At 46.7% G+C, this 25,691-nt stretch overlaps 1 long non-coding RNA gene across 1 annotated transcript in view; it reads left to right on the plus strand.

Moving 5' to 3' along the window:
* The first annotated feature begins 6,330 nt into the window (after window positions 1-6,330).
* Window positions 6,331-25,691, plus strand: part of LOC103350865 (uncharacterized) — an 82,777-nt gene continuing 63,416 nt past the window's right edge. Inside the window, exon 1 of the long non-coding RNA XR_011381741.1 lies at window positions 6,331-17,180. This is a non-coding gene — a long non-coding RNA (uncharacterized lncRNA). The remainder of the gene's footprint in view (window positions 17,181-25,691) is intronic.

Below are 25,691 nucleotides of genomic sequence, written 5' to 3' on the forward strand. Positions count from 1 at the left end.
ATTAAGTAACATTTTAAGATAACTATCTTGTTACTCACAGGAGTCCTTAAGAGAAAGCATTTTGGGAGGCCTCTGCATGAGTTGGTGGCGTAAAACCAGGAAGTGCTGAAAGGACTAGAAGGTTCTAGAGACAAACATTTTACAGAGGAGGAATTACTGTGTAATCAGCACTCATTTGAGTTGACTTCAAATGCTTTCTTTTCCTAATTACTTTTCGTTACTGATTAAAAGTGTCATTACAGAAAAATGCAAATAAATTTCAAAAAGCTCATGGAACATTGAATCAAAAGATAAACTTGTTTTGGCACACATTTGGTAAAACCCATGTATAATACGCATTTGCCAGGAACTGTTTGAAAACTCCCTCACCTAGGGAAATATTAAGACTTCAGTCTCCTTCGAAATGGAAGAGGTGGGGAGGATTGAGCTCTCACTATTTCTTAATCCAATAATGGGCACATCCTAGGTTGATGTGGGTTACCCCAATACCTCAAGATCTGGAAACAGAGTGCTTGCACACGTTCTAGTTGAGGTGCCGTCACACCAGGGTAGGGTGGGCCTTTCACCCAAGACTGGAGAATTATGGAAAGAGTGGTTGGGGCACAGGCATGGACTGGAGAGAGAGGCCACAGGGGCCTGGGACAGATCCTTCCCTGGTGTCCCTGGAAGAAGCCAGCCCTGCCGCCCCCTGGATCTCCAGGACTGTGAGACAAGACCTTTCTGTAGCTTAAGCCATCCCATTTGTCATACTTTGTCCTGGCGGCTCTAGTAAACCAACCCAGGCAGCAATTGCCTTACAGGAGGAGTTCACATGAATCACTATAACGTATGAACAATATACCAATTATTTTGCTAATTGTCTTTCTCTTTATTGATATTCATCCTCATTTGGTATTTCATTTTATCTTAGTATTTCCCTGGGAAGCATTAGTTGAGTCATTTTCTCTACAGTCCTAAGTAGATTTGGGTTTCCTACACCACTAAATAATGGAATTTTAGACTCCGTCAGGATCTCTTTGTGGATGAGGGAATGATAGTGGACAAGGCTCATAGCTGTTGGAGTCTCTGTTCCCAAGCAAGTCAAGTGGGGCTATTTACATATGCACCCTCACCCCTGGTTTTCTTATTTCTTTTTTATTTAAAGATTTATTTATTTGAAAGGCAGCAAGTAGGCAGAGAGAGAGAGAGAGAGAGAGGGCTTCCATCTGCTGGTTCACTCTCCAAATGGCCGCAAGGACCTGAAACCAGGAGCCTCCTCTGGGCCTCCCACATGGGTGCAGGGCCCAAGCACTTGGGCCATCCTCCACTGCCTTCCCAGGCCACAGCAGAGAGCTGGACTGGAAGTGGAGCAGCCGGGACTCAAATCGGCAACTGTGGCACCACAGGCAGCGGCTTTACCCGCTACGCCACAGCACCGGCCCCGACGTAGGCTACAATTAAAACCCACCATGCTGTACATGGATAAAAGGACTTTGCAGAGGGAATTAAGCTAAGGATCTCAGGGTGGGGAGACTATCCTGGATTATCCCGGGGTGGGGGCCCGGCTGCATATGACAGAGGAGTCAGGGGCAGCACTGTGACTGACAACAGAAGCCAGAAGCCGAGAGCAGGGGGATGAGGCCGCTGGCCAGAGGATGTGAGAAGCTTCTAGAAGCTGGGAAAACAGATGCATCTCTCCCAGCACCTTAAATCCTAACTTGCAGGAGGACCCACTGAGAGCTTCCACCTCCAAAGCTGCGAGTTAATAAGTCTGTGTTGCTTATTTTTTTTTTTATTTTTAAGATTTATTTATTTACCTGAAAAGCAGAATCAGAGAGAGAGAGAGAGAGAGAGAGAGAGAGATCTTTCATCCACTGGTTTACTCCCCAAATGGCAGCAACAGTTGGGGCTGGCCAGGCTGAAGACAAGAACCTGAAACTCCATCTGGGTCTCCCATGTAGGCGCAGGGACCCAAGCATTTGGGCCACCTTCCATTGCCTTCCCAGGCCCATTCGCAGGGAGCTGGAGCAGCCAGGACTTGAGCCGGCACCCACTGGGATACTGGCACTGTAGACGGTAGTTTAACCCACTGCAGGCCACTTGCTTTAATTCACCAAGATTGTGATTTGTTACAACAGCTGGGAGAAATGAACAGCTGTTCAGTAACTTGGTTGTTGAACCCTGAAGGGGTGGGACTTCCAGGACCCGAGCAGAGGAGGGAGCCCAGGTCCTGGATGGCCCTGTGCCACCAGCCCAAGCCCTCAGGCATGCTCAGCTTAGCTTCTGGCGCCTGCGCAAGCCTCTTGTTTTCTGCTCTGTGATGCTCATGAGAACCATGTGATTAATCTAATCGAATCATCTGGTCCTGCTTGTGGTTCAATTAATCAAAGCAGAGCAAACTGGCCCGCTATCTGCTTGATCTGATTATTGGTCTAAATTGATTGATTAATCTGGTAAATTAAGTCATAATGATGCATTAAGGGCTGTCGATGCTTAAATGAATTACATCATTTAGAAAATACCAGGTTCTTTTTTTTTTTTCCTTTTTCAAAGTTTCAGATAAAGACTTGGGCATAAAAGTCCACCAGAGAGGCTCGTGGTTGCTTTGCCTGTAGTACATGGGGGAGTATTGAGATGCGGGGGGAGCCATCCATTAATCCCACCAACCTGTGCTGGACACAGCACCAAGGGGAGGGAACAAGACTGAACTGCTACTGGCTGGGGGGCGGGGGGAAGGAATGATGCTGAGATTCAGGGAGATCAGCTCTAGGGTCTTGGATTTCATCTGCTTCTGTGAATTAGCTTTTAAAACTATTTCTTTCTATTTTATTGGAAAGACACACACACACACACACACACACACACACAGATAGAAATCTTCCATTTGCTGGTTGACTCCCAGATGCCCCAAGTAGCCAGGAATTCACTCTGGGTCTCCCACATGAATGGCTGGGCTCTAAGCACTTGGGTCATTGCCTGCTGCTTCCCAGGGTGTGCATCAGCAGGAAGCTTGATGAAAAATCGAGCTGGGACTGCCACCCAGACACTCTGATATGGGTCGCAGGCATTCTGAGTAGTGTCTTACTGCAGCGCCAAATGCCTGTGCCTCGGTGAAGTTTTAGGATTGGAACAGCGAGTTACAGAAGACGCCAAAGTCTCATGGCTGAATTATGGAGTCTATTCCTTTGACCTGGCAAAGCTAGTGGCTGCATGGGCGCGTGTGCTCCCCAAATCAAAAACCACATCCTGTTGGGAGTTAATTAGAAAGCCAAGCGTTCGTTACAGAAGCCAGAACAAGCAAGATTATGCTTATATCGGGGGGCACTGACACAGTTTCCCAGCACTTAATGTAAACAATCCTTACAGATAACGTTCTTATATGAGTAGACAGTAGGTGTGCAACTGGTTAGAAAAATAGAGGACAAACAGAGTGATTAGAGATCATCCACAGACAAAACAGAGTGACTCAGGTCAGGCCATGGCTCATTTCAGTTTACGGGACCAGCATTGTGGTGCGGCGGGTCAACTGCTGCCTGTGATGCCAGCATCCCACATGAGTGCTGGTTCAAGTCCTGGCTGCTCCACTTCTGATCCAGCTCTCTGTTAATGCACCTGGGAAAGCTACAGAAATTGGCCTGAGTGCATGATGGACATGGTAGATGTCAAGTGAGCTCTCTACCAGGCTTGCCCTGCACACCAGAGGCTGCACAAGGCAATGCTGATGGGGCCTGGCAGGTACCCATGTGAGTGACATGAAGGGGGAGGGAACAAGTAGGAGCTGGTCATTGCCTGCCCTGGGGAGCTTGCTCCACCCTTGGCCCACCCATTTTTAACCCCTGAATGTGTGACTAAAAATACACACACACACACTCCATAACCCAGGGCCTGGCACAGAGGAGGCATTTGACAGCTGGGGGTGATGAAGGTGATGGTGATGATATTCAAGAGTTGTGCTAGAGAGGCAGTGACTTCCTCAACGTGTTGTTGAGTGGCTTATTAACCATCTTTATCTTTTCTGTTTCTCTCCCTGTCTGTTGTCCATCTTTTCACCATATTCTTGTCTCTCTTCAAGAAAACTGCTGCTTTTGAAGTATTTCTGTGTGCCTAGTGCCTTCAGGAGAGACATCCATGCTGAAAAAGTCTCTGAGCAGGTCTGGAGCCTGATTGTCTCAAATCAAACCTGGGCTCCCTTCGTTACTGGTACGTCAGTGGGAGTGCAGGAAGGGGCAGGCCGCTTCCTCAGGGATGGGGTTGGGGGGTGAGTAGCAGCGATGAAAAGACACAGGGCCTCTGATCCTGGCCGCCAGTTCACGCCGGCCTTGGTTCCACCCCACCGCATCCATCCAGTCACTGAGGATGGTGAGATCAGGGCTTGCGAGTCTTGTTCCTCCTTGGCTGCCATCCCTCAGACGGCCGAGAACGGCAGATCTAGGTACACCTGAGTGGCACAGTGAGGAGGCTCTGTTAGGGGAAGGTGGTCTCACAGAGTCTCCCAGATCAGCCCATGGAGTTGACTGCTGTGTCTCGGAACCCCCGGGGTCTTGGAGCAGGTTGGTCCTCAGTGTGATTGACAGGGACAAAGAGCATCAGATCACGTAATCTGATGGCCAAGGACTGGCCTCCCCACTGCCACCTGCATCTCAACGCACTATTCAAGTTCCCCAGCAAAGCGCTGAGATCAAGTTTCTGTAAGGCAGAAACACAATTAAAACGAGATTGAATCTAAGAAAAGTACCTCTAAAAGCCTGCCTCCCCAGTGACTACAAATGCAGGTTCCACTCATGGACATCTAAGTTCACGGTCTAGACCTCCTTCTTCCTCAGCTTTTTACATCTGGAAAATGAGTCTAATAGCACCTTTCTTCCAGGGCTGTGGGTTAATAACACTTCAGGCATTCAATAAATATTTGCAACAAACCACTCCACCATCAGCAAAATCTGACTTTGAGGCTTGCAACTGACACATCATAAATGAAGATTTATTATCCTGGGAAATGAAGGCTAAATTTTCTTCCCGTGGATGCACATTGTGGAGCAGATACGGCCTCTTTGTTTATTTGGGGTAACATCAATCCTGACAGGGCAGAAGTGACATTCTGCTAGGAACACCTCATATACAAGTGCTCAAAGCAGGTACCCTTCCCTCCTTGATACTGTACGTCTAATGGACATTACACTATCACTTCCTGTTTTGACCACAGGCACAGGAAGGGGCCCAGGGCTGCGCACAGCAGTGGCTATGCACAGTGCCCACATTCAGCTTGCAAAAACTGGTGAACTGGTCAGGCCCGACGGCGTTGTCTTCCCACTTGCTGTCACTCCAAATCTGCTGGACGCGTATTTGTCTTGCCTTGTCTAAAGTTACCAATTGTCCACGAAATCTCTATCTGATACTGCATGTCCCCTGCTCTCTAGGCTCTGCCATGCCCTGGATACAGGCTGTAGAGTTTAAGCATGACTGACGGAATTCAGAGAACACCTTTGCAAACCACGTGGGATCCGTCAGCACAGTTCCTGTTCCAAATACATCTACCATGGGGAGAAACACCAGTCACAGAAGACACATCATAAACTTGGAGGAAAATCGTTGTAATCAATGACAATGAGAGCTAGCTTAACAGTTTCTGTAAGCTAGGGATGTTTCAAGACCTTTACGGGCTTAATTCATCTAATCTCTAACTTTTTTTTTTTTTTTTTTTTTTTTTTTTTTTTACAAATAAGCAAACTGATGAAGATCACAACCAACTATAAACAAATGTTTCTGTCAAAGAGGTTGTGGTCTAAAAATACAAAATGATTTTTAGCTAGGATTTTCATGAAATAAAACTGCCTCAAGGCGCCAGAAAGAGAGGAGGAAAAACAGATCCAATGCACCCAGGTGAATTCCCCACAACTCCAAGCGTGATAACGGGAGGAAAAAAACAAATTGTGGCATTTGTTATCCACAGATGGATAACAAAATTCCTCCAAAACACAGTGGCTTAAAAGAACAGGCCTATTTATTTATTTATGTATTTGCTGTCAGTTTCTGTGGATCGGAACCCCAGGCGCAGGTCAGCTGTGGCTTCAGTGCCTTGCCACTAGGTTGCTCCACGGTGCCCTGCCTGTCCGCCTAGTGGGGCAGTGACCCCGGTGACAGAGCCACTGCACAGTAAGACAGGAGCCTTGTGTCCTGACACTCCATTTCTGCGGTGCCATGTCAGCACTTCTACTTGTTGGAGAGGTAGAGAGAGCACGAGCGAGCGAGAGGGGTTGTGCACCTGCTGGTTCCTGCCCTGACGCCTGCAAAAAGCCACCGGCCAGCCAGGGCATCAGGCAGGAGCCAGGAACTCCATCTGGGCCTCCGTGTAGGGGTGGGGATCTGAAATACTTGACCCACCACCTGCTGCCTCCTAGGGTCTGCGCTGGCTGGAAGCTGGAGCCAGGAGCCGGAGGTGGGATTGGAACCCAGGGACTCCTGGGAGGCAAGCATCCTTAGCCGCCAGGCCGAGCGCCCGGCCCTCCGTCCCGTCCTAATTATGAGAAGTTAAGCCATAAACCCAGGCCACAAATCTACTGCGGAGGGTACTGCAGGAGCACGGGTTCGGGTCGCAGCCGGAGGCTTGGAGAAGATTCGGTGAGGGCAGTGCAGGTAATGTCAGAGCTGAGTTATCAGGGACGTTGCCGCCCCATTTTCCGAGAACTCTCTCTCTCTATATATTTTTATTTTTTAATTTTTTAATTTTGCTTTTTTCTTGTAAGGAAGCTAAACAGACACGTCTAAAATCGGTATTAAAACAGGACAGGTAAGGAACCCCGCATTCTCTGACATTCGCCACCAGTGCAAGGGCGGCCCCGCTCATATCTGGGAGGCCCCGCATCCTCCCGGGGGCGTCGTCCCCCCTCTCGACGTTCCCGCCATTTGCCGCGCCGCCGCTGAGGGACCCCAGGGAGGGTCCCGGCGGGTTGTCATGGCAACCACCAGCCCGCCGCCGCGCCGCGACCAACGCACGCTTCCGGTGCTCGAAGGGCGGAGCCAGAAGTCCAGGGCACGGAAAGCCAAGCCGGAGCCCGGAACCCGGAAGTGGGCAACGGAGGGCTAGCGGGACGCGCGGCGCATGCGTAGCAGCGGGTCGCCGGGAAGGCCGCGGTGGTTAGTGGGGTGTCGGGGCGCTCCTTGTGGGTGCGCGAGACGAGGGTCGTTGCGCAGGCGAGGCGGTGTTTTGTAGCAGCCGCTGTGCTTCACGTCATCACCACCCGCCTTCCCTGCTCGGTGTTTGCTGCCGCCTGCAGACCAGGCGCAGGTACTGCACGCCCAGAGCCCGACGGGGCCGCGAAGGCTGCGAGGGAATGCAGAGTACCAGGAGGGAAGGGAAGCGCTCAGTGCGGCCCGGGTGCTGTGGGCGGAAGGAGAACACGTCGCGAGGGGCTCTGGGAGTAGGGGCAGCAGCGCTTCCGTGCCCGAAGGACGGCCACCACTGCTCCTCTTCGGACAGCTGCCCGCACATTCGCAGAGCCCAGCTGTGTGCACACACACGTGGAATGTCCTTGTGTAATCCTTTAGAGTGAATGGCAAGTGGGGTGGCAAACGAAAGTGAGTCTGGCACGAGTTGTTACTGACGACCCGCACAGGGCCTTGGGCTGGGATCTGGGCCGAGGAGGGAGGCCCACACCCCAGTGCTTAGTGTCGTGTCCGGTACTTAGTGTCATGTCCAGTACTTAGTGTTATGTCCAGTACTTAGTGTCTTGTCCAGTACTTAGTGTCATGTCCGGTACATAGAATCATGTCCAGTACTTAGTGTCATGTCCAGTACTTAGTGTCGTGTCCGGTATTCAGTGTCATGTCCAGTATTTAGTATCATGTCCAGTACTTAGCGTCATGTCCAGTACTTAGTGTCATGTGCAGTATTCAGTGTCATATCAAGTACTTAGTGTCATGTGCAGTATTTAGTATCATGTCCTGTACTTAGTGGCATGTCCGATACTTAGTGTCGTGTCCAGTACTTAGTGTCATGTCCAGTACTTAGTGTCTTGTCCAGTACTTAGCATCATGTCCAGTACTTAGTGTCATGTCCGGTACTTAGTGTCATGTCCAGTACTTAGAATCATGTCCGGTATTTAGTGTCATGTCCAGTACTTAGCATCATGTCCAGTACTTAGTATCATGTCCAGTACTTAGTGTCATGTCCGGTACTTAGTGTCATGTCCAGTACTTAGCATCATGTCTGGTACTTAGCGTCATGTCCGGTACTTAGCATCATGTCCAATACTTAGTGTCATGTCCAGTACTTAGTGTCATGTCCAGTACTTAGCATCATGTCCAATACTTAGTGTCATGTGCAATACTTAGTATGTCCAGTATTCAGTGTCATGTCCAGTACTTAGTGTCATGTCCAATACTTAGTATCATGTCCAGTATTCAGTGTCATGTCCAGTACTTAGTGTCATGTCCAGTACTTAGCATCATGTCCTGTACTTAGTGTCATGTCCAGTACTTAGCATCATGTCCAGTCCAGTATTTAGTATCATGTCCAGTACTTAGTGTCATGTCCAGTACTTAGTGTTATGTCCAGTACTTAGCGTCGTGTCCAGTACTTAGCGTCATGTCCAGTACTTAGCGTCATGTCCAGTACTTAGTGTCATGTCCAGTACTTAGTGTCGTGTCCAGTACTTAGCGTCATGTCCAGTACTTAGCATCATGTCCAGTACTTAGTGTCATGTCCAGTACTTAGTATGTCCAGTATTTAGTGTCATGTCCAGTACTTAGCGTCATGTCCAGTACTTAGTGTCATGTCCAGTACTTAGCATCATGTCCAGTACTTAGTGTCATGTCCAGTACTTAGCATCATGTCCAGTCCAGTATTTAGTATCATGTCCAGTACTTAGTGTCGTGTCCAGTACTTAGTGTCGTGTCCAGTACTTAGTGTCATGTCCAGTACTTAGCATCATGTCCAGTACTTAGTGTCATGTCCAGTACTTAGCATCATGTCCAGTACTTAGTGTCATGTTCAGTGTTCAGTGTCATGAATCCAGCTACATAATACACATTGTGTCCACCCCTCCCTGAGGTCGGCCAGCTTTGTGTTCAGGACCCAGACGTCTCCATGTTAAGCCCCAGAATGCCACCTTGCCAGAGAACGGGCCCCTTTCCGCAGCCCTGGCTCTCCTCTGGTGTTGGGGTGGCTAGTGGTGTCTGTGGACATCCCAGCTTCACATCCGGCTTCCAGAGGCAGACCCCAGACCCCAACACCAGGGTGCCCACACCAGGAGCCCACCTGGCCACACAGAAGAGGAACCGTGCAAGGAGGCAGGCATGGGTGCTGGGAGTGGACCGGGATGATAATCCCCAGGCCCTGGGCTCTCCATAGGCTGGCCAAGAAGGGGGTACATGTGTTTTGGGGGCCACAGCCTCTTGTCCATGGAGAGCAGCCTGGCTCAGGCAAGGCAGAAAGTATGGAGCTGGGGGAGGGCCCCTCTGCCCATGCTCAGGTCACATCAGAGGCAGACAGGACTGGCAGGCACACTGGGCTCAGGACATGTCCTCTGCCCCGTCCCTCCCCTAGTGACCCTGGTCTAATAACAAGCACTGGGCGGTCACTCATGCTGGACCACTGTTGTAGACTCTGGCTAATGCCATTGAACCTCCTCTGCTTAGCATTTCCAATCTCACTCTCTCCTCACCTTTCTGAAGCAGGGAGGGGATGAACACCTATGACCCTAAACGCGATTTCTTTTGCATTCTTGGTTCCTGGAGTTCCAGTTGTTCATCACACCAAAAACTGTAACTTAAGTACTTCAACAGAGATATCCACCCCCCACCACCAAGAAAACGTTTATTTAAGGAATACAAACTTTATACACTTCATAATTACAACTTTAGGAACATGGTGATTCTTCCCACCGTATCTGTCCCCCCCCACACACTTCCACCCCTCTTCCTTCTCCCTCTCCTACTCCCATTCTTTATTTTTTATTAAAATCTATTTCCAATTAATTTTATGCACATATGATTAATTCTATGTTAAGTAAATAGTTCAACAAATAGTATGAAAAAAAAAAAAAACTGCTCCTCAACAGTCAAGACAGGCGCTGTTAAAAGTCACTGCCCTAAAAGTGTCACTTTTACTTCTACAGATTGCCTTTTAGGTGCTCTATTAGTTATCACAGGTCAGGGAGAACATATGGTATTTGTCCTTTTGAGACTGGCTTATTTTACAAAGTATGATGTTTTCTAGTTTCATACATTTTGTTGTAAATGACTGGATTTTTTTTTACCACTGTGTAATATTCAATGGTGTACATATCCCATAATTTCTTTACCCAGGCTTCAGTTGACTGGCATTTGGGTTGATACCATGTCTTAGTTATTGTGAATTGAGCTGCAATAAACATGGGGGTGCAGATAACTCTTTCATATGCTGATTTCATTTTCCTTGGGTAAATTCCCAGGAGTGGGGTGGCTGGGTCATATATTAGGTCTATATTCAGATCTCTGAGGAATCTCCATACTGTCTCCCATAGTGGCTTTACCAGTTTACATCCCCACCGACAGTGGATTGGGGTACCTTTTCCCCCACATTGTCGCCAGCATCTGTTGTTTGTTGATTTCTGTACAGGCGGTGAGGTGAAACCTCATTGTGGTTTTGATTTGCATCTCCCTGACATCTAGTGATCCTGAGCATTTTTTCTTATGTCTGTTGGCAATTTGGATTTTCCCTTTTTGAAAAAAATGCCTGTTTAAGTCCTTTGCCCATTTCTTAACTGGACTGTTTGTTTTGTTGTTGAATTTGTTGATTTTTTTACGTATTCTAGTTATTAATCCTTTATCAGTTGCAGAGTTTGCAAATCATTTCTCCCATTCTTTTGGTTGCCTCATCATGTTCCTAAGTGTTTCTGTTGCAGTACAGAACCTTTCCAATTTGATGCAGTCCCATTTGTCAATTTTGGCTTTGATTGCCTGTGCCTCTGGAGTCTTTTCCAAGAACTCTTTGCCTGTGCCAGTGTCTTGAAGGTTTCTCCAATGTTCTCTAATAATTTGATGGTATTGGGTTATAGATTTAGGTCTTTAATCTTTTGAGTGGATTTTTGTGTAAGGTAGAAGGTACGGTCTTGCTTCTGCATGTGGAAATTCAATTTTCCCAGCACCAGTTGTTGAAGATACTGTCCTTGCTCCAGGGATTGATTTTAGCTCCTTTATCAAAGACAAATTGGTTGTAGATGCATGGATTGATTTCTGGAGTTTCTGTTCTATTCCATCGATCTCTCCATCTGTTTTTGTATCAGTACCAGGCTGTTTTGATTCTAACTGCCCTGTAATATGTCTTGAAATCTGGTATTTTGATGCTTCCAGCTTTGTTATTGGTCTGTTTAGGTTATCTGTGTCTTCATGGCTCAATTTAGGTAGGTTGTATGTGTCCAGGAATCTATCCATTTCTTCTAGGTTTCCTAATTTATTGGCATATGACTCTTTGTAGTAATTCTTGATGATTCTTTTTATTCCTTTGGTGCCTATAGTTACATTTCCTTTTTTTTCAGCTCTGATTTTATTTATTTGGGTCTTCTCTCTCTTTTTTTGATTAATTGGGCCAATGGTATGTCAATTTTTTTTAAAACCATCTCTTCGTTTTGCTGGTCTTTTGTATTTTTTTTGTTTCAGTTTTGTTGATTTCTTCTCTAATTTTGATTATTTCTTGTCTCCTACTGGTTTTGGGTTTGGTTTGCTGTTGTTTTTCTAGATTGTTGAGATGCATTGATAGCTTATTTATTTGATATCCTTTCTTGATATAGGCACCAACTGCTATAAACTTTCCTCTTAACACTGCTTTTGTTGTATCCCATAAGTTTTGATATGTTGTATCGTCATCTCCATTTGTTTCCAGACATTTTTTGATTTCTCTTTTGATTTCTTCTGTGACCCACTATTCATTTAGGAGCATGTTGTTCAGTCTCCATGTGTTTGCATATGTTCTAGAGATTCCTGAGTTGTTGATTTCCAGCTTCATTCCATTTTGGTCCAAGAAGATGCATGGTATAATTTAGATTTTTTTTTGAATTTGTTGAGACTTGCTTTATGGCCTAGCGTGTTGTCAATCTTAGAGAAAGTTTCATGCACTGCTGAGAAGAACGTGTGTTTTGCAACTGTAGGATGGAAAGTTCTATAGATACCATTAGATCCATTTAGTCCATAGTGTTGAATAACTGTTGTTTCCTTGCTGAATTTCTGTCTTGTTGATCTGTCCGTTGCTGAATGTTGGGTACTGAAATCCCCCATTAATATTGTATTGGAGTCTGTGTCTCCCTTTAGATACATTAACATTTGTTTTAAATAGCCAGGTACCCTGTAATTAGGTGTATAAACATTTATAATAGTCACATCTTCCTGTTGAATTGATCCCTTAATCATTACATAGTGCCCTTCTTTTTCTCTTTTAACAGTTTTTATGTTAAAGTCTATTTTGTCCGATATTAGGATGACTGCACCAGCTCTTTTTTGGTTTCTGTTAGCATGGAATATCTTTTTCCGTCCTTTCACTTTCAGTCTGCATGTGTCTTTGTTGGAGAGATGTGTTTCTTGTAGGCAGCAAATAGATGAGTTTTGATTTTGAATCCATTCAGCCAGTCTGTGCCTTTTAACCTGAAAGTTGAGGACATTTAAATTCAAGGTGACTCTTGACAAGTAACGACTTTGCCCTGCCATTTTTCCATACATATTCTTGTTGTTTACTTTGGATTTCCTTTGTACTTGTACTGGGAGATTTTCTTCTAACTGGCAGGTGCAGCCCTCTGAAGGAACGCTCTTTCATGGGCTTCTGCCATTCCATTCTCTCAATGGTTTCTGCACTATATCTTACCACCCACTTCTCGTCTCCTTTTCTGCTTATGTTCACTTCGTTTTTAGCACAAAACCCATCTTTTGGTGTCTGTCACTCTTCCCTCCTTGGCCACCGGTGGGAGACTTCAATACTACTTGGATGCAAGTGACTCCCAATCCATGTCCTTTCATCTTGATGTGCCTATAGCAGGTCACCCCCTTGGATGAGACACAAGAAGCTTTGACTCAGCCAGTCCTCCCCAGATCCCCTTCTTCTCCTGCATCCCAGGTGTCAGCATTAGAATAAGCCAGAAGGTCTAAGAGAGGGCAGAGCAATGGCAGCCTGAGGGGACGACACAGTGTGTGGAGGGGCTGAGGTGGGCAGAGGACCAATTGCTGGAGAGAGGAGAGGCCGACGTTTGGAAGAGGTGTCAGGGGTCCCTCATCACCAAGGATGCCCAGGAGTGAGGCACCGAGGACAAGGACCTAAACTACTTGAGATGAGGGAGTGCAAGGTAGTGATCTGTGAGGATGGAAGGGAGCAGACTTGGGACAGCACATCAGAGGGTGCTGCAGTCACCAGGACGGGCACGGGGGGCACTTGTCCACACCCCCTCATTTGGAATGCCACATGGCTTCCCTTTGCCAGCTTCCCTATTGGGCTATGCTTTAAACCCCAGAAGCTTCAAGGCTTGGATCTCCTGGACAGGCAGACTTGAAAACATGAACTGTAAACATTTTTTCTCATCTCTTTGAGCAGCTCCTATGGCTTGCGTGTCTGTCCCCCTCAAAACTCATGTTGAAATTTAAGCACCAATTTAACAGTATTGAGAGGGTCCTTGAAGAGGCATTTAGATCACAAATGGGATTGGTGCCCTATGAAAGGGCAAGTTCCACCCTCTCCTGCCCCCTCTCTCCCTCTTTCATTCTTTCACAGCAGGATGCAGCAAGCAGGCCCTTACCCATTGCTGCCACCTTGATGTTGGCTCCGCCTACCGCCCAGGCTCCAGAACCGTGAGTCAGCACATTTCTGTTCAGTATGAATCACCCAGTCTCAAGTTTTCTGTTACAGCAACACAAAGTGTACTAGGACAGTTACTCTTTGGAGAGGCAGACACGTTTTTTGGTTAGCGTCTTTAGAGATTGGTTCAGATTTGGTGTCAGGTTCCTTGGCTTATTGTGTAATAATAATTCATACAATAATTCATAAAGCTCCTAACTTAACAGTCTTTGGGTTTTGCTATTTGCATATAAAGAAGAGGGTTTGAGGGTATGGGGCAGAAATACAGAGAGAATCTTGAGCATTTTAATCTTTGTCTTGCCATAACAGGCCACCATCAGGTTTCTCTACAGGATTATTTGTTTTTCTCAAAAAAGAAGGGAACATGAATTTTGACTAATGAGTTTACTCTAAGAGCTCCGCAGTGATTGATTATAATGATTAGTCAGTATAAGTAGAGTCATACACTGTGAATATCAAATAATCACATTAGCATATTTTTCCAAATAAACTTTTTTCTTTTGAATTCAAGAGGCAGAAAGGCAGGCAGGCAGGCAGAAAGAGCTGCCATCTGCTGCCGTCCTCCCTAGATGCCTGCCTGGCTAGGAGCTGGGAACTCAGTCTGGGTCTCCCAGGTGGGTGGCAGGAGCCCAAGGACTTGAGTCCTCTCTTGCTTCCTCCCAGGGTCTGTATAGGCAGGAATCTGGAATTAGGAGCTGGAGTCTGGAATTGAATCATAGTGCTCTTAATATGGGACATACTCACTTGTCTGTTAAGCCAAATGACTTCTCCCCGAATAAACTTTGCTTCACAAGAATCTTGTACCAGTGGAAAGGGATGCAATCTGCATTTGATTTTCTTTTTGACAGAAGTTCAGTTTCAGATTCATGTGCAGCATTTAATTCCCTCACTTTCTTCCTAAACAGGTTTCCTACTAAACCCTTAGTCCCCCCAGTTTTAAATATCTACAGTTATGTTTGTCTTTAAAAATTGCTTTACTTAAAAATTTTAATAGATATTAAAATTGCACTTTTAATAGACTCCTATGGGATGTTTTGGTGCGTGTACACGTTGTGTAATATTCAATCAGAGTAGATATATTTAACTCTTTAAACATTTATTTCTTTATAGTGAAAGCATCCAAAATCCTATCTTTTAGTTGTTACAGAGCAAAATATACAGTATATTAGCATTCGTCTACCATCACTGCACTGTGCAGTAGAACCCCAGCATTTCTTTCTCCTGTCTAACTGTACCCTAGGACATGTCCATAAACTTTCCCCAGTTGTTGCCTACTTCCTTCTCTTCCCAGCCGCTGGTAACCACCAATGTACCTTTAACCTTTATGATGTCATTTTAAAAATATTTTTTTAGACTCCACTTAAGAGTGAGATAATCTGATACTTGTCTTTCTGTGCTTGGTTTATTTCACTTAACATATGACCTCCAGGTCCATCCATGTTGTTCCAAAGATTTCATCCTTTTTAATGGATGTATTTCATTGTATCTATGCAATACATTTTCTTTCTTTGTCAGTTGCTGGATACTTAGTTTATTTCCATTTCTTGGCTATTGTGAGTGGTGCTGCAGTAAACACGGGGGTGCAGATGTCTCTTTGAAAGATTGATTTGCTTTTCATAATTGATATGGGAAAAGAAGTAACTGATCAGCTTGTCAGTATCTTTATCTTCCAGTTTTTCCCCGTGTTTCTTGTATGCAGTAATCTTTATAAAAGCAAACTAGTATATCTCACTTTCAGACCATTTGCACTGTTGAGGATTAAGATATATTCAGACTAACAGGGAACTATCATGTATATCATGTTTGGGTACAATTTTTTTTTTTGACAGGCAGAGTGGACAGTGAGAGAGAAAGACAGAGAGAAAGGTCTTCCTTTGCCGTTGGTTCACCCTCCAATGGCCGCCGCGGCCGGTGCACCGTGCTGATCCGATGGCAGGAGCCAGGTGCTTCTCCTGGTCTCCCATGGGGTGCAGGGCCCAAGCACTTGGGCCATCCTCCACTGCACTCCCTGGCCACAGCAGAGAGCTGGCCTGGAAGAGGGGCAACCGGAACTGGGTACGATTTTAAAAAGAATTAGAATTCAATAAAATAAATAGGATTATTTTTAAAAGGCTGATTTGCTTTCCCTTGGATATGTACTCAGTAGTGGGATTCTTGGGTCATAAAGTAACTGTAGGTTTAGTTTAGAATTGGGATTCTCCATGCTGTTTTCCACAGTGGACTTACTAGCACACATTCCCACCAACAGTGTTCAAGGATTTCTTTCTTGGCGACACTTGTTACCTTTTTTTGATCATAGCCAATCTAACATTTCTGATTACTGATGCTCAGCCTTTTCCCATCTACTTGCTGGACATGGTATGTCCTCCTTTGAGAAATGTTCCAAAACCAAACCCAAAATTTGGGGAGTGCTAACATGCTGCTCACAAAATTCAACTTTTGGAGCATTTCTGATCTCCGACCTTTAGATTATGGATGCCCAGCCGGTAAAATCTGTGCAGATACTTGCAAATTTTCAAAACTCTGAAATCTGCTATACTTCTGGCTCCAAGCATTTCAGATAAGGACGCTCAACCTGCTTAACCTGCATCCATCACAAACTAAAGCTTGGATGAGGCCACGTCGGTGACTCAGGAGATGGGGCATAACCCATCAGTGGTTGGCCTCCTTAGAGAAGTGCAAAAGGAAGACGCTGTGTCGGCAGCTTCCCTAATGAGAGGGGTCTTAACCATTTTGATGAAGGTGTGATATTTTGCAGCCTTGACCTCTTTCTGGAGGCAAGCTGTGTTCCTCCTGCAGTTCTGAGCTGCAGCCACTGAGGGGCGCCGTTGCCCTGAGTTCCGCCATGGAGAACCAAACTGAAAATCTGGGGGGGAAAAATCAGTGGGGATGAGGTCACTCCTGCCGGTGTCTTCCCACTTTGGGGGAAGCGAGGGGACGGTTTTGAATTAAAACGCCAGACTCTGACAGTCACCATTCACGGCTGCCTCTTCCAGAGCTCGGATGGAGGCCAGGGCAGGCTGGAGAAAGGCTCTTTATCTGTGCTGTGGAGAGGGAAGCCAGAAATAGACCTGGGAAAGGCAAGAGAATGGGAATCCAGCAGATGCCCCGAGCCGTGCTTCTTTATAAACGTCCCCGTCCACTTGGCTCTCCCGCTCTCCCTGCCGTGCTGCTGCAGGCCACTAGCACTCTGTTTTCCTCTCTGTGGAGGCTCTGGGCCTGGCCCACCCTGCGCCCCTCCTGGAAGATGATCTGGCGAGGGCAGCGCTCCTGGGTGAGGGTCTGACATCACGAGTTATTTTTATCGCAGTAGATTGCAGTGGCATAACAACATTCATCTTGTGCCAAAGAGTGGCCCCCACGCTGACAAAGAAGAAAAAGTGTCTCAAAGGTAAGCTTGACCTCCAGCGGCCTCTTAAGGCACCCGCCTGAAGCCATTGCGAATGGGCAACAAACACACGTACATACAAGGTGTGTGGCCTGGAGGGTGATGGAATTGTTCTCCGTGTCCTCATCACCGCAGATAGCCTTGGTGTTGTGAAGGGGCTTTCATGTATCAGGAGGAAGTGGGCAGCCACTTGGCTGTGATTAGAATCAGGGCCCAGGGAAGGTGTACTTGTCACTGCAGATCTAGCCAGAACTTTCCTTCTTAACTCTACCCTACTCAAAACTAATGCCCCCACTGTTTAACCACGGTGTGGGGGTGGGCACTGAGTATTGCAGGAAATGGCAGGTGCACCTGCGTGCCAGCCCTCGCTGAGAACAGAGGACTTGGCTGCAGGGAAAGGAAGGGAGCTCAGGACAGTGGGACAGGGCGGATGGAGCGGAGGCTGCTGAAGACGGGAGAATATCTAGAGCAGTGTGAAGGCACCGAAAAGCCTGGTTAAGCTGAAACTGCCGCTTCTGTCAGCCAGAATCAGTGGAAAACTGGTGCTGAGCCAAGTGACCCTGAACACAAGCTGGGCCTGCCGGCACTGGTGAGGCGTCCCCATCTGCAGCCTGGGACTGCCAGCCCTCCCGCTTAGAACATCCAGACTGCACCTACCGCAACCCCTTGGTGTCCTCTAATCTCCGTGGATTTTGGTGTTAATTGTCTTCACCTTCTGTTGCTTTTTAAAAGTTATTTATTTTTATATACTTGAAAGGCAGAGCCACAAAGACAGAGACAGACGGACAGAGATCTTCCATTTACTGGTTCTTTTCTCAGATGTCCACAACAGCAGCGGCAGGGGCAGGGGCAGGGGCAGGCCAAAGCCAGGAGCCCAGAACTCCATTGTGGTCTACATGTGGGTGTCAGGGACTTAACTACTTGAGTGATTATCCACTGCTTCCCAGGGTGTACATTAGTAGGAAGTTAGATCAGAAGCAGAGCTAGGACTTGCACTCATTTGTTATGGGCATTCAAATGGCATTTTTTTAATTGACAGAGTTAGTGAGAGAGAGAGAGAAAGGTCTTCCTTCCATTGGTTCACCCCCCAAATGGCCGCTATGGCCAGAGCTATGCTGATCCGAAGCCAGGAGCCAAGTGCTTCCTCCTGGTCTCCCATGTGGGTGCAGGTGCCCAAGCACTTGGGCCATCCTCCACTGCTTTCCTGGGCCACAGCAGAGAGCTGGACTGGAAGAGGAGCAGCCAGGACTAGAACCTGGTGCCCATATGGGATGCTGGCACCACAGGCGGAGGATTAGCCAAGTGAGCCACGGCACCGGCCCCTCAAACGGCATCTTAACTACTGCACCAGATGCCTACCTTGTGCCTTCTTTCTCTTTAACACAACAAACAGATACCACCTGCATGTAGGGTACTCCCATCAGCAAGTGTGGACACAGTGCTGTTACACAGTTAAGAGAGGGATAATCTAGGCATTCTTCCTGGTCCAGCAGCTCTCATTTTATCATCCTTGTTCCAGCGACCAAATTACCCCATGGTGTAGAGTGGCCATTTAGGAATGGCTGTTCTATAAGCACAGGAATGCAAGAGAATCCACAGAAACAAGGTTTTATCAGGAAAGCGCATTAGCCTTTCCACTCCAGATTAATAAAAACTGATATTAAAGTCTAATTGCATTGGCCTTAATTTGAAGATCTCCATGGAGATCAGCTAAATTGGATGGTTGTGGATAAGAAACATTCCAAAGAAGAACCCACTGCTGTTCAATATATTGTGTCCTTGGGTTGAATGCAGAGTTCACGGAGATTGTCTGAGGATCCATGATGAGAATGGTGTCTCTGGTGGCTCCATGCAGGGAAAGCCAGCTGGTGAAACCTCCAGAAGGAAAAGGACACAAGAAGGACCCACCTAGTGCGTCTCAGCTCTCGCTCTCCCATTAGCAAGAAGAGCTGGGTAGAGCTTGGAGGTTGGTCTCTGGGAGGGCGCCTCTTGAAAGCCCCGGGGTAGGACAAAGTCCTCACACCCAGAAGGGTCAGAGGGGACTGATCTGACAGAGTCAGGGCACTTCCATGGTTTCATCTTCAAAGTTTAGAGAATTTCCACACACATCACACTGTAGAATAATGTGAGACGTTCTTAGAAAATAGTAGGGGACACACACCAAATGCCAAAATCCAGTCACACTCATCATGAACTTCTCCTGCTTGTTCCACTCACCCCTGAATATCCTAAAGCATAATTTTTCTCCTAAACTAATCGGTCCACACTCCTGGGATTCAAGCCCACTGTGTTTTTTTAAGCTCCAGGAAGCCTTCCTTCAAGCTCTGACAAAGTTGCCATGCCTCTTGGTGTTTGCATCACTATTAAAATATATTGAGCGTACTTGAGTCTCTAACACCAGCCTTTCATCTGACTACCCCAAGGTAAGCAGATCGATGAGGTGTGACTGCAAGATAATGAGGATGTGTTTTATAAACTGTTAGGCTGATGCCAAGAGAGTAACCAAGTCTGTTTCAAACAACAGTGTCATCTTGGGAATGCCTCTCAAAGTGACTGTCAGGAAGGGGAAGTGCATTTGTTTGGTTAAGCTATGGTCTATACGTCGATGTGTTGATTTAGCTTATCAAAATTCATAACCTTCTAGATCTTGATGGGCACAGATAACTTCTGAAAGTGAATATATTCCATTTGGAAGACTTTGAAGGTCAGAGGTCAGCTTCTTTGCATAAAGTTTTTGTGTCATGGGGTTCAGCTCATTTTAGCTCAGGTTTTAGAGATATTTCAAGTTCAAGAGTGATCAGTGCAGGCTTAATATCCAGTGTTCAGGAATGCCCAGGACTGGAGCAGGGCCCCACACCGGTGTCTGTCAATGCATTCAGAATTGCTGGCCCCACATTTTTTTTTAACCTTTATTTAATGAATATAAATTTCCAAAGTACAGCTTATGGATTACAATGGCTTCCCCCCCTATAATGTCCCTCCCACCCGCAACCCTCCCCTTTCCCTCTCCCTCCCCCCTTCCATTCACATCAAGATTCATTTTCAATTCTCTTTATATACAGAAGATCAGTTTAGCATATATTAAGTAAAGATTTCAACAGTTTGCACCCACATAGAAACACAAAGTGAAAAATACTGTTTGAGTACTCGTTATAGCATTAATTCACAATGTACAGCACATTAAGGACAGAAATCCTACATGAGGATTAAGTGCACAGTGACTCCTGTTGTTGACTTAACAAATTGACACTCTTGTTTATGGCATCAGTAATCACCCTAGGCTCTTGTCATGAGTCGCCAAGGCTATGGAAGCCTTTTGAGTTCACCAACTCTGATCATATTTAGACAAGGCCATGGTCAAAGTGGAAGTTCTCTCCTCCCTTCAGAGAAAGGTACCTCCTTCTTTGAAGACCTGTTCTTTCCACTGGGATCTCACTCGTGGAGATCTTTCATGTAGGTAGGTTGGTTTTTTTTGTTTTGTTTTGTTTTTGTTTGTTTGTTTGTTTGTTTTTTGCCAGAGTGTTTTGGCTTTCCATGTCTGAAATACTCTCATGGGCTTTTCAGCCAGATCCAAATGCCTTAAGGGCTGATTCTGAGGCCAGAGTGCTGTTTAGGACATCTGCCATTCTATGGGTCTGCTGTGTATCTCGCTTCCCATGTTGGATCGTTCTCTCCCTTTTTTATTCTATCAGCTAGTATTTGCAGACACTAGTCTTGTTTATGTGCTCCCTTTGGCTCTTAGTCCTATCATTATGATCAATTGTGAACAGAAGTTGATCACCAGGACTAGTGAGATGGCATTGGTACATGCTGGCCCCACATTTGATTGTGTTGTTTCTGGTTTCCAAAAATGGCAATTCTTATGATTTAACTTCTTAATTTTAAAGTGTGATGCCTTGGGCTGTGTCTGTAATTATGACCATAAAATCCAATATTGAATTTCATAGGCAGGTTATTGTAGTTAGTGTAGTACTATAGCAGATACATAAAAGTCCAAGAATACAGTGCATATCAGTAAATGTCATGAAATACAAATACCAAAATTCAGGTCCAGAGTCACCTACAAGCTCCCTAACATCTGAGCAGTGTGAGTCTGTGATACTTTTTTTTTTCTTTTTTTTTTGACTGGCAGAGTTAGAGAGTTAGACAGTGAGAGAGAGAGAGAGAGAAAGGTCTTCCTTCCGTTGGTTCACTCCCCAAATGGCCACCATGGCCGGCGTGCTATGTCGCTCCAAAGCCAGGAGCCAGGTGCTTCCTCCTGGTCTACCATGTGCGTGCAGGGTCCAATCACTTGGGCCATCATCCGCTGCCTTCCCGGGCTGTTGCAGTGGATTTGTTTCTTTAGAAACCTAGTTCACGGCCCTGGCGAATGGTTCCCCAATTTCCTTGCCAGAATCTTGGAGGCAGTAGAGAAAAGATTACCGCCTGGCCCTGATCAAGACAATTTGGTCAAACAATTAGCTTGGGAAGGTGCTACCAAAGAGGCAAAAGCTTCAAGTGTCCCAACCCCTATGGTTAGGTGGAAAGACCCCCTGACAGGAGAATGGAGGGGACCACACCCTCTGCTAACCAAGGGTCGAGGATATGCTTGTGTCTTTCCAGAGAATGCGGGACAGCCCATTTGGATACCAGCCAGAAACATCAAGCCTGCAACTGACAGCCAACCAGAACCAGCTGAACAAGACTGAGAGTCTGCCTTGTTAGCGGACGCACCTGCCCTATCATCCTACCCTGAGAAACTGCCCATAGTCACATCTGTTACTGTTTTATACCCCACTAGCTCTGGTCAGCCACTCAAATGGCTCACAGCCTGTGTACAGTCAAGCCATTTCTGATTAACGTTGTTCCTCATTCCTACCCCCCATCTGAGCAAGCACTCCTGTGGTCTCTGAGCGCTGGTTAGTCAACAACGGGTAAGATCCCCTGTGGGACAACCTAAGACAGGCACAGCTGTGTATGGAAACCACATGGAAACGGGGTCAACAATGGTATGGCCAAGAATCATGCCTCCCATTGCTCAAAAATAAATGAAAAGGGGGAAATGTGTTGGAATGAGAAGGCCAAGCCAAGATGGCCACTGGCAACAGAGTCTGCCTGGCAACAGGCTGTGATTGGACGGTTTCAGAAACCACATGTCAGCGGAGTCTGCCTGGCAACAGACTGTGATTGGATGGCTTCAGAAACTGCCTGGCAACAGGCTGTGATTGGTTAGGGCATAGACTGCCCCTTGACCGGATTGGCTGCCTTGGCTATATAAGCTGCTGTAGCAACTGAAATAAACGAGTCTGCAGGCTGCTTGCCTCAGGCCTGCTTTCACCCGACTCCCGGGGTCTGTGTGGTGACTCCGCCCCTCTTGCCCCCACCGTGCTCCTCCTCCCAGAAACGAATCCACTGCAACACCAGGCCACAGCAGAGAGCTGGACTGGAAGAGGAGCAACTGGGACTGAATCTGGTGCCCCAGCCGGGACTAGAACCCGGGGTACCGGTGCCGCAGGCAGAGGATTAGCCTAGTGAGCCGCAGCGCCGGCCACTGATACTTTCTCTACTGTAAAAACATCTGAGGACTTTTAAAGATTCAGTTTTATTTAGTTGAAAGGCAGGGGAACACAGAGGGAGAAACAGAGAGAGAGATCTTCCATCTGCTAATTCACTCCCCAAAATGGCTACAATGGCCAGAGCTGGGTCAGGCTGAAGCCAGGAGGCTGGAATTCCATATGGGTCTCCCATGTGGCTGCAGGGGCCCAAGCCCTTGGGACATCTGCTGCTGCTTTCCCATTTGCGTTAGCAGGAAGCTGCATTGGAAGGAGAGAAGCCAGCACTCAAACTGGAGCCCTGGATATGGGATGACAGCATTGCAGACGGTGTCTTAACCCACTGCATGACAATGCTGCCCCAAAACACCTGAAGCTTATTCTCTCTCATCCCCTTGCACACACACTGTTAAACAAGAAGTGATGTTCATTTGACAATGAGCCTATGTTTATTAGGGACAAAGTGAAAAGATTTTCCTTGCTATACTTACAAAGAGTCACCTAGAACACAGAGAAAACTCTGTGCCCTGCAGAAGTTCTGTTCTGCTACAGGAGGCATCAGTCACACCAATTTTTATCTGTTGTCTACTTTTTACGTCAGTTTCCTCTGTTGAGTCATCTACCGAGGCTAAGGGGGAAATCAGCTTCTGCCCGCACAAGATGCACTCAGCTGTTCCTCCAAGTAGCTTTATTATAAAAGCATCTTAAGGACAAGCAGAAAGGGGAAGCCAATCGCAACTGGGCTCAGATTGAGTCATTGGTTTTAATTTTGTTTTATGCTTCAAGGGAGCAATATAATCAGATTAAATACCACCCTTCCCTGCTCTCCTTCTTCTAACGTGGTCTCCGCTTCCCCAAGTTCCTGAAGTAACTTCTTACTGTGACTGTGGATCTCAACACATGCTCATTTGCCAGTTGACAAAGAGAATCTTGAATCTTAAAGTTTCGTCTATTGATTGCCACACTGTTTAAGTGCACTGTTAACATTCCATGTTTTATCAAGGAATAATATTTACTCAGGGTGAAATAACAATTAATGAGAGAAGTACTTAGCATTCCCAATTGTATTTTTGATAAGTGCACCTGGGGTGGGATTTTTTGGTCAGATTGATAGTATGGAAGTTGCTTTTATTAGGGATGCAGAAGACAGAGTGATCACGTAATAAACAAGGCAAATGGAAACTCTGCCATTCTCTTGTTGTTCATTTTTGCTGAAATTGTTAGCATTATCACTGTCGTCTAATTTCTTAGCAAAAGACTTTTCAAGCTAGTCATTCATTTTTGCAAGGACATATCTGATTTTCCTCTAATTCAATCAATGTGACATATGAGGGGTCTTTAAAAAGTCCCAGGAAATTATGTATTAAGAAAAAATTGTGCATGGATTTCAAAAACTTTTTGGCACTAAAATGAAATTCTCTTTTAATTCCATTTTTCCATGAGCTCTTTCAAACACGCTCCTGTAAGTACATGGGACATAAATGCACTGAGAGCAGCCTGCAGAGAAGGGGATCGCTACATGCCTCTGCCTGTGGGACTCTGCTGTCTCTGACAGAGAATTACTCATGGCCCTACCTGGCACTCAAGCCATGCTAGTCCAGTGAGGGCCACAGCATCAACCGGTATCTTAAATACTGTTAAGACAGATGTCTTATTTCTAGATAAAGAAAGCACTTAGAAACAGAACAACAATCTTTCCTCCTAAACCCCAGTAGAGCGTCTGGTTTACTTGTCCATCCCCCTGAAGATCAATGAGTTTTGGCCAGTGCCGCGGCTCACTAGGCTAATCCTACACCTTGCGGCGCCGGCACACCGGGTTCTTGTCCCGGTTGGGGTGCCAGATTCTGTCCCGGTTGCCCCTCTTCCAGGCCAGTTCTCTGCTGTGGCCAGGGAGTGCAGTGGAGGATGGCCCAAGTGCTTGGGCCCTGCACCCCATGGGAGACCAGGATAAGTACCTGGCTCCTGCCTTCAGATCAGCGCGGTGTGCTGGCCGCAGTGCGCTAGCCATGGCGGCCGTTAGAGGGTGAACCAACGGCAAAGGAAGACCTTTCTCTCTCTCTCTCTCTCACTGTCCACTCTGCCTGTCAAAAAATAAAAAAAAAATCAATGAGTTTTTAAATTTTTATTATTTATTTATTTGAGAGAGAGAGAGCGAGCTATCTGTCTCTCATCTTATGGTTCGTTCTCCAAATGCTTGCAACGGCTAGGGCTGGGCTAGACTGAAGCCAGGATCTGGAGCTCAATCCAGCCTCGCCTGTGAGTGGCAGGGCTACAGGTAATTGAGCCATTGCCTCTGTTGCCCATGGTGAGTGTCAGGAGGAAGCTGGATTCAGGAAAAGAGCCAAGACTTGAATGTAGGCACTCTAACAGGGGATGTGGGCATCCCAACTGGTGTCTTAACTGTGGGCCAAATGCCTGCCTTAGCCCACCTTTTACTTCCATTTCTCATGGACATTCTATGGCACCATCATATATGGTGTATGGGATCTGTTCCTCTAGAGAAGCCTGACTATGCACTGTCAGAACTGGGATTCAAGATACCCGTGTTCTCTGTGACCCTGAGTCTCACATGCACAGTAGGTCTCATACCACTGCTGTTTAAAATGCATATAATCTATGGACAGTGCCGCGGCTCACTAGGCTAATCCTCCGCCTGCGGCGCCGGCACACCGGGTTCTAGTCCCGGTCGGGGCGCCGGATTCTGTCCCGGTTGCCCCTCTTCCAGGCCAGCTCTCTGCTGTGGCCCGGGAGTGCAGTGGAGGATGGCCCAGGTGCTTGGGCCCTGCACCCCATGGGAGACCAGGAAAAGCACCTGGCTCCTGGCTCCTGCCATCGGATCAGCGCGGTGCGCCGGCCGCGGCGGCCATTGGAGGGTGAACCAACAGCAAAGGAAGACCTTTCTCTCTGTCTCTCTCTCTCACTGTCCCCTCTGCCTGTCAAAAATAAAAAATAAAAAAAAAATAAAAAAATGCATATAATCTAT

This window comes from Oryctolagus cuniculus, chromosome 13 (assembly GCF_964237555.1).
Source record: "Oryctolagus cuniculus chromosome 13, mOryCun1.1, whole genome shotgun sequence".
In the NCBI taxonomy this organism is placed as follows: Eukaryota; Metazoa; Chordata; class Mammalia; order Lagomorpha; family Leporidae; genus Oryctolagus; species Oryctolagus cuniculus.